This window comes from Gracilinanus agilis, chromosome 1 (assembly GCF_016433145.1).
Source record: "Gracilinanus agilis isolate LMUSP501 chromosome 1, AgileGrace, whole genome shotgun sequence".
In the NCBI taxonomy this organism is placed as follows: domain Eukaryota; kingdom Metazoa; phylum Chordata; class Mammalia; order Didelphimorphia; family Didelphidae; genus Gracilinanus; species Gracilinanus agilis.
The window spans coordinates 609,046,689-609,055,244 of record NC_058130.1 but is presented as its reverse complement, the minus strand read 5'-3'; the positions used below and the strand labels follow the sequence as shown (position 1 = coordinate 609,055,244).

General features: G+C 34.8%; 1 pseudogene; it reads left to right on the top strand.

Annotated features, from left to right (window-relative positions):
- Nucleotides 1-2,595: 2,595 nt before the first annotated feature.
- Nucleotides 2,596-3,864, top strand: LOC123231850 (annotated as a pseudogene).
- Nucleotides 3,865-8,556: the final 4,692 nt, after the last annotated feature.

The following is an 8,556-nucleotide window of genomic DNA, read 5'->3' as shown; positions in this document are numbered from 1 at the left end:
ACCTCACCTCTAATGAAGAGGAAATTAAGGCAATCATTAAAAACTATTTTGTCCAATTATATGGCAATAAATATAGCAATCTAGTTGATATGGATGAATATTTACAAAAATATAAATTGCCTGGATTTACAGCAGATGAAATAGAATACCTAAATAATCCCATATAAGGAAAGGAAATTGAAGAAGCCATCAAAGAACTCCCTAAGAAATAATGGCCAGGGCCTGATGGATTCACAAGTGAATTCTGTCAAACATTCAAATAACAACTAATCCCAATAGTATTGGGATTAGTTGTTATTTGAATGTTCTTTGATGGTGATGGTTTAGATCAACATCTCACACCCTACACTAAGATAAATTCAGAATGGGTGAATGACTTGAATACAAAAAAGGAAACTATAAGAAAATTAAATGAACACAGAGCAGTATACTTGTCAGATCTCTGGGAAAGGAAAGATTTCAAAACCAAGCAAGAGTTAGAAAAAATTTCAAAATATAAAATAAATAATTTTGATTATATTAAATTAAAAAAGTTTTTGTACAAACAAAAACAATGCTACCAAAATCAGAAGGGAAACAACAAACTGGGAAAAAATCTTCATAACAAAAAGTTCTGACAGAAGTCTAATAACTCAAATATACAAGGAGCTAAATCAATTGTATAAAAATCCAAGCCATTCCCCAATTGATAAATGAGCAAGGTACATAAATAGGCAATTTTCAGATAAAGAAAACAAAACTATCAATAAGCATGTGAGAAAGTATTCTAAATATCTAATGATTAGAAATATGCAAATCAAAACAACTCTGAGATATCACCTCACACCTTTCAGATTGGCTATAATGATAGCAGGGGAGAGTAATGAATGTTGGAGGGGATGTGGCAAAATTGAGACATTAATGCATTGCTGTTGTAGTTGTGAATTGATCCAAGTATTCTTGTTGGCAATTTGGAACTATGCCCAAAGAGGTCTAAAAGACTTCCTTCCTTTTGATCCACCCATACCATTGCTGGGTTTGTACCCCAAAGAGATCATAGATAAAAATACTTGTAAAAAATATTTATTGCCATGCTTTTTTTGGTAGCAAAAAACTGGGAAATGAGGGTATGCCCTTTAATTGAGGAATGGCTGAACAAATTGTGGTATATGCTGCTGATGGAATACTACTGTGCTCAAAGGAATAATAAACTGGAGGAATTCCATATGAACTGAAATGACCTCCAGGAATTGATGCAGAGTGAAAGGAGCAGAGACAAAAGAAGATTGTACAGTGACTGATACACTGTGGTAAAATCTAATGTAATGGACTTCTGTACTAGCAGCAATGCAATGACCCAGGACAATTCTGAGTGATTTATGGAAAAGAATACTACCCACATTCAGAGGAAGAACTACAAGAGTGGAAACACAGAAGAAAAACAAAAGCTTGAACACGTGGGTTTATGGGGACATGATTGGAGATGCAGACTCCACACCAATTTGTTTGAAAAATAATATACAATCAATTACATGGAAATAGATCTTGATAGGTGACACATGTTAAAACTAGTGGAAATGTGTGTTGGCTATGGGGGGGGGTGATTTGGGTGGATGAAGGGGAAAATAAGAATATGAATAATGTAACCATGGAAAATTATTCTAAAAAATAAAAAAATTAATTAGAAAAAAACCTTATCTTTCAAAGTTTTGGGGGACTCATAGTCTCTCTGAGGCTATTACTCAAAGTATGCAAAACCATTTTTACACTATCATCCTGTGCAACACTTACCCATGTTTTTCCATTGTGTCATTTAAAATCACTTGGGATACTTGGAACTACATTTCCCGTGGTCCAACGGGTTTCCTGGGTTTCCTGTTTTGGATTACGTATTCAAGGTGAGGGACTGTTTTAAATTAGGGGGAAGTGACTTGGAACTTGCTCTTTAGCTACCTGAGTGCTCGTGGAGAGAAAAAGGTAAATGGCTGAGGTTATGTTGGAATAGGTTTCTTACAGGCGCGTGGTCAGTTTATCTCTATCAGCATGGCTTTTATTAAAATACTATTCTTTCTTTTGATCTCGGCCCTCATCATTTTTAATAATAACACCATAAATCCTCAGCAAGGTGACCAGTCCCTTGCTTGGGGCTTTCCTCTAATTTTCTCAACATAGCATTAATATAAAATGACTGTGTGGCCTGTATGTCAATTATACCTTGTTCCCATCACATGATTAGCCTATCACTTCTTCTGATGATATCCTTTTTTTATGGCCCTTCTGCAAAATTTTTCACTGGTTATATATTGCTGCTTTCTTTTGTCAACTGTATCTCTCCCTATTTTCTTTTTGATGATTTGCTTCTTAAACTATTCAGCTAAGTATTATAATTTGTGGTTTGTACCCATATGACATCATGCATACCATAGTTTGGACAGCATACGATTTTTTTTCTATTACGAAAGGTAGGCAATATTCTGAATACTTATATATTTCATTTAGAAATCTTTACAATGGGTATTTGCTTCATTGGCAGAGACCTGTAATCTGTTTGCAGTTAACAGCACCTTCCCATATTCATACATCAAAGCAGCCATGTAGTGATGAATCTGTGTTCATGTGGGCCAGGTTGGAATAAAGATGGACAATGCATGCTGGGAATCATATTGCTAAAAGCAGAGTATTCAACTCAATGGTACCATGCACAATGATAGGTCCCCAGGGTTGGAATTCCTTCAAAACTATCTTCAGTGACACTGGGGCTGGCAAGCTTGTTCCTAGAGTACTCTTCATAGACTTGGAGGTAGTTGTGATTAACAAGGTTCAGATTGGCATCTCTAAACAATTGTTCCACCCTGAATAGCTGATCTCTGGCAATAAAGATGCTGCTAATAATTATCCTTGGGACTATTATACTGCTGGGGAAGAAATAATTGATCTCGTATTGGAGAGTATCAGAAAACTATCAGTCCAATGCACAGGGATATAGAGATTCCTGATATTTCACAGGTTTGAGGGCAGCACAGGTTCAGGTTATACCTCTCTGCTGATGCAAGAATTCCAAGGTAGAGTTTTCCATCTACCCAGCTCCAAAGGCATCCACAGTTATAGAAGACTTTATAATTCCACCTAACCACTAATGCCACATTGGAACACTTGGCCTGTGCCTTCATAGTTGACAGTAAAGCAATTTTTGATATTTAGTTCCAGAATCTGGACATCAAACACCCTACCTACTAACTCATTGGCCAGATTGTTTCCTTTATCACTGCCTCCCTGCTCTTTGATGGTGCTCTCAATGTAAACCTCATAAAGTTCTAGAGCAATCTGGTGCCTTATCCTGAAATCCACTTCTGCCTTGTAACCCACTCACCCACTGTCTGTACTGAAAAGGCCTGTCCTGAGCAGCTCTTTGTAGCAGAGATCTCCAGTGACTAATCTGACCTCTCAACCAGGTGGCGAAGTGTGACTCTTGTCATTGCAAATACTTGCCTTGCTTCATGGTCTACAGAGGTGTTGTGGTATCCAAGTATGTCAGTTCTAAAATTGCCACAATAAAAACCAAGAAAACCATTCAGTGTTTAGACTAGTGTCCTACTAGCTTCAAAGTTGAAATGAATTACCAATCCACAACCATGGTACCTAATGAAAACCTAGCTGGGCAGTATGATGCTAAGTAACACAACTACCATTCCCAAAGTATGGACAACTCTAGATCACAAGTTTGACCATAAGTACTTAAAGCAGGCATCTATACACTGGTATGTAGATGGAGGCATAGATGAAGGAGAATTCTCTGAACCCTGAGAAGATTTGATTTCCCTGCATAAGGATTCTGAGGAAGCAGTCACAGACTCCATAGAGAGAAACAATGGAGAGGAATTCTAGAGGACATCCAGCAACCAAGGCCATCTACCATCTAGCCTTGTCCATCTTTTGTATCTTTAACTTTTTCTTCCACCCCAAAATAAAATCTTTTCTTAATTAAATTTAAAAAAGAGATCATTACAATGTTTTAGGACTAGATGCATTCAGGAAATAGAATCACAAATTCATAGCTCTAGAGCAGGAACAGACCAGAAATGTTCAACGCTAACCTCATTGTTTTACAGATGAGAAATTGAGGGTAGCATGGGTTAAATAAGTTGTCCAAGATCACAAAGATAGTAAAAATGAAAGGAAGGATTTTGATTCATAATCTCAGACTTTAGAGACAATCGTCTTTCTGTTGTACCAAGGAATATCCAAGAGAACTTGTCATTGGATAAACTGAATTGGTGAAAATAATAACTGTGAGCGTCATAATAGCTGGGATATTTTGAAAGAGACTTTTAAGGGAGTGGCATGGCAAGATGAGAATCAGTTTCTTTTTTGATGATTGTATTGCAATGATAGTTACCAACAAATACACTTTGAGCTCATACTGTAGACTTTTTCTATTTAGATACCTAAGAAACAATCTTTTCAGGTTTTAGTCCAATTTTTCTATAGGCCAAGATTCATGTAAAAGGAAAGTTTAATTTGTAAATTGAACTATCCTAATACTCAGGATTGACAGGAACATCAGAGGATATAAATAAAGGATGTAATAACTTTTATTTCTCTTGTTTAAAGTTAAAATCTTTTCCTTCATCATAATGAAAAAAATTATCTTATATGAAGTCTCAATGATATTCCTTTCAAATTTCTAGTCAAACTCCCATGGCTTTAACTAAGCTATAACTGGAAACATCTGGGCCTGATCTGTTTAACTTATTTTATGTCCACTTATTCTAAACCAATGTTCCAGTCTTATTTAAGAGAGATGCATTATAAATGAAAATTAGCTCAATTTTCATGTGTATGGATTTCATTGGAGTTCCCTAGTCCTGACAGCATATTTGAGGTGCCCTAGGTCTTTCTCAAAATTTTTAATTCATCATTCATATTAGTCTGATAAATAGGTATTGTATTCTAAAAATGCTGAGGAGATGCTTTATTAGATGTTTTTTGGAGGGTCAGGAAGAGTTTGATACATTTGAAAATAAAATACAAAACAAAATGAAAGAAATAACTGTCCTTAAAATTCCTAAACAAAGAAAGTAGATTTATTTCCTTGCTATAATGTAGTTCCATAGTGTAACGAAAGATATTTAGTCTAAGGGGGAAAAAGAAAGAAAGACAGACTAGCAAAAATTCAGAGAAGGAATAGTAGGAAGTTCTCTTATAATCCTCAAATAGATTTCATTTTACACATAGATTGAAAACTTGATCATCTATCTAGTATAAGCTCACTAGTTATAGAAACTATCTCCTCCAATAAATCAGATAATTAGTTTTTCATTAAATACTTGCTATTGTCATACTCAGTGCTAGGAGCTGAGCTACCTAGACAAAAATGAATCAATCCCAGGCCTCTAGTAGTTTATATCCTCCAGCTGAGGATAATGTGCACACATTGTATACAAAATGAATACAAGGTAATTGGAGAGCACAGAAGCAGCTAATGCAATCATGAAAATTCTCATATAGAAGGTAATGTTTGAGCTGGGTTTCTAGGGAAATTTGGTTTTCTTAGACATAAAGGGGGAAGGGAATACATTCTGGACATGGGGTATAGTTCATGAAGGGTCCCAAAATGAGAACTAAAACAGATGGAAGCCAGAAGACCAGTCAAGTTAGACCAAAGAGTGCATAGAGGGGAATAATGTATATAAATCTGAAAAGGTAGGTTTAAAACAGATCATGTATAGGGTTTCTATGAAGACAAAGATATTTGTCTTGAATTATGGAATTAATACAAAGTCGCTGAATTTAATTGAGGTGGAGAGCAATATGGTCAGGTATGTGCTTTTAGAAAATCACTTGGGCTGCTGGATGTAGAATATCCTGTTCTAATGGTATAATTTCCAGACATTCTGACCACCCAGGGGGTAGCAGTATTAAAGGAAAGAAAGGAGAATATTCAAGAGAATCTTTTTTAGCTGTCAAGAGAAATCTGATAGAGTTCAACTTATAAGAAAAATAAATTTTCTCATGTATTTCTAATTTTGGTAGCAGTAAAATAACTACGCCATCTTTATTCAGGAACACTAGAAGACCTAGATATCAATGTAGTCTATGAAGAGACATGAAGATAAGGGTATGTACCCCCTACATCTGAAATCTCAAATATGTATACATAATCCTTTCATTTGACTATAAAAAGTCAAAAAGATAAGCTAGGATTATGAACTAAGAAACAGTAAAATGCCATGTTAAAAAAATTACTTATAGGAGGAAACTCCTCTTCCAAAAAAATGATTAGGAACTGCTTATATACTTTTTTTCAATGCCTAAACTATGTTCTCTCTCAAGCTAAGAGCTTGTATTCCAATTGGGACCCTGGAGCAAATTTTTTATAGCTGAATTATAAGCCCCTGAAAATAGAGATTTATAATGGAATCACTGGAAAACCTTAGCTAATGGTCCTCCACTACCCAGTGTTGGTTTAATGAAGGAAGGTTCTCTGAGATTTTATATCAGATAAAGTCACTACTAAGACAAAAGAAAATAAAAAAAGGAAGGTTGGAAGGTGGGAATTTAGGTGAAATGTGAGGACAACAGTTTACCCCTTCCCACAAAAAACTGTAGATTCTAAATATTTAGAGAAGTAAACAACCATCTCCTCCATCCAATGCATTAGAGCAGTGTATAAAAATGTAAGGTAGGAACCATCCTTTGGGGAAATGATGGGTTATTAAGGTATGGACTTTAATATCATTGTCAATCTATAAAACTTTTACAACCTAGTCTTATTTGCACAGAGATTACATCCCCAAAGCTCAGTGCCAAAGACACATGTTAATAAGCTCACAACTTTTAATTAAGCAATATGTATAAGTAGATTCCCATTAAGCTGTGATTTGTGGGCTAGTTCATTACAGTGGGTTCCAGCCACCAGACACATATTCAATACAAATCAAGCAGTCTGCATATTATCCAGCTTAATGTGAGCCTACTTGGGATATTTTATCACCAGTTCAGATTAGTGGTTTTTAGAAACTATTTTTTTTTAAAGATTGGGGGCAGACACCAAAACCTAATGACCCCATGTTGCTTATTTAATGAAATGACTCATCTGCCTTGTTTATTTGCATTTCATCATATTTACTCACATAGATAACTAACATTGATTCTGCTTCTCTGGTCAAAGGACCTAGAATTGGGGAGAATATAAGCCTAAAGAGGACAGCCCTCTTTGAATTTGTGTTTTGAGTCTGGGGAGAATGGATTTTCATCTCTCCATATAATTATTCTGCACACCTTTACTAAAGGCTCTATTTGTGACTGGACATTATAACCTGAGTCAAGCCAGGAACCAAAGATTCCTAGGTATTTGAAATGTTTATGTCCATTTTTTCCTACTGCCAAGAGAGTATAAATATAATTTTGACTCAGGAATAAGCTGCTTGTTTCAGTTTATATCTGTAGCAATATCAAAACAATAAAATAATAGTAATGAATACCTGTAAATGTTTTAATATATTGTGACATATTTAAATAATCACAAGATCAGTACCAATATATTACAGAAATCATAATTTTAAAGCATCAAAATGTGTACATTTATTAAAAGTAATATTAAAATGCCCCTTGTTGTGCATCTTGTCATGCATTGATAGAGGCAGCTACATATTTTTTCCTAAATCAATCTCTGTGATACTTAGAGGAACAGAAAATAAGTTTTTCAGTTAATTAGGACAGAAAGGCTACTAGCTCTCTCTCAGGTCAGACATTCCAGACTGGAATAAAATGTAAGCTCAGCTCAAAGAAAGAATCTGGCAAGAGACATAAAACAAAGTTCTTCTCTCCTACACATATAAAGAGTGTGAGTTCTTCAGATTCAAACAGAAAGTTGGGATCTTTCTGTTCTTTTTTTTTAATTTCTTAGAGTATAAGAAGGTATAGCCTATTTATTTGGTGTATATTTCTTTTTTCTAAAAAAATATGAGAGTTATCTTATGGTGGTGAAAAATGATTTGGTCTTAGAGGTGGGAAGACATGGTTTAAGTTTTGTTTCTATCCATATTGGAAGTATTACTCTGGACAAGGTATTTAACCTCTTTCTGCCCCAAGGCCAGGCTCTAAAACAATAAATTATGGAGATAAGGTTAATCTGTTTTGGTAGAGGAAATTCTCTACCAAGATTTTAATCCATATTCTAATCCCAGGAAAGGTGAATGGGTGGGGGAATAAATACTATGAAATATGGAGACAAGTATACATATATTTAAACAAAAAAGGGTGAAACATACTAATAGGAAATCATAAGCTACATAATATTCCATCAATAGAATACATGTTTTATTCATTTCATAGACTCTTTTCTCAGTGAACATTTTAAAGAGTATAATAATCATACACAACTTACTGAAAATACAAGACACATTTTAAAATTTAATCTGTTTTATAAAAAATTTCAATTTTTTCTTACTTATAGAAAATCAAAAAACAATAACTCAAAACCTGACTTGTAGTATTTGATGATCTGGGATCCTAGAATGAGTTGGCTCCAGCTCACTCTTGAGGGAAGCTCACTCTTTTTGACCATGATTTAGT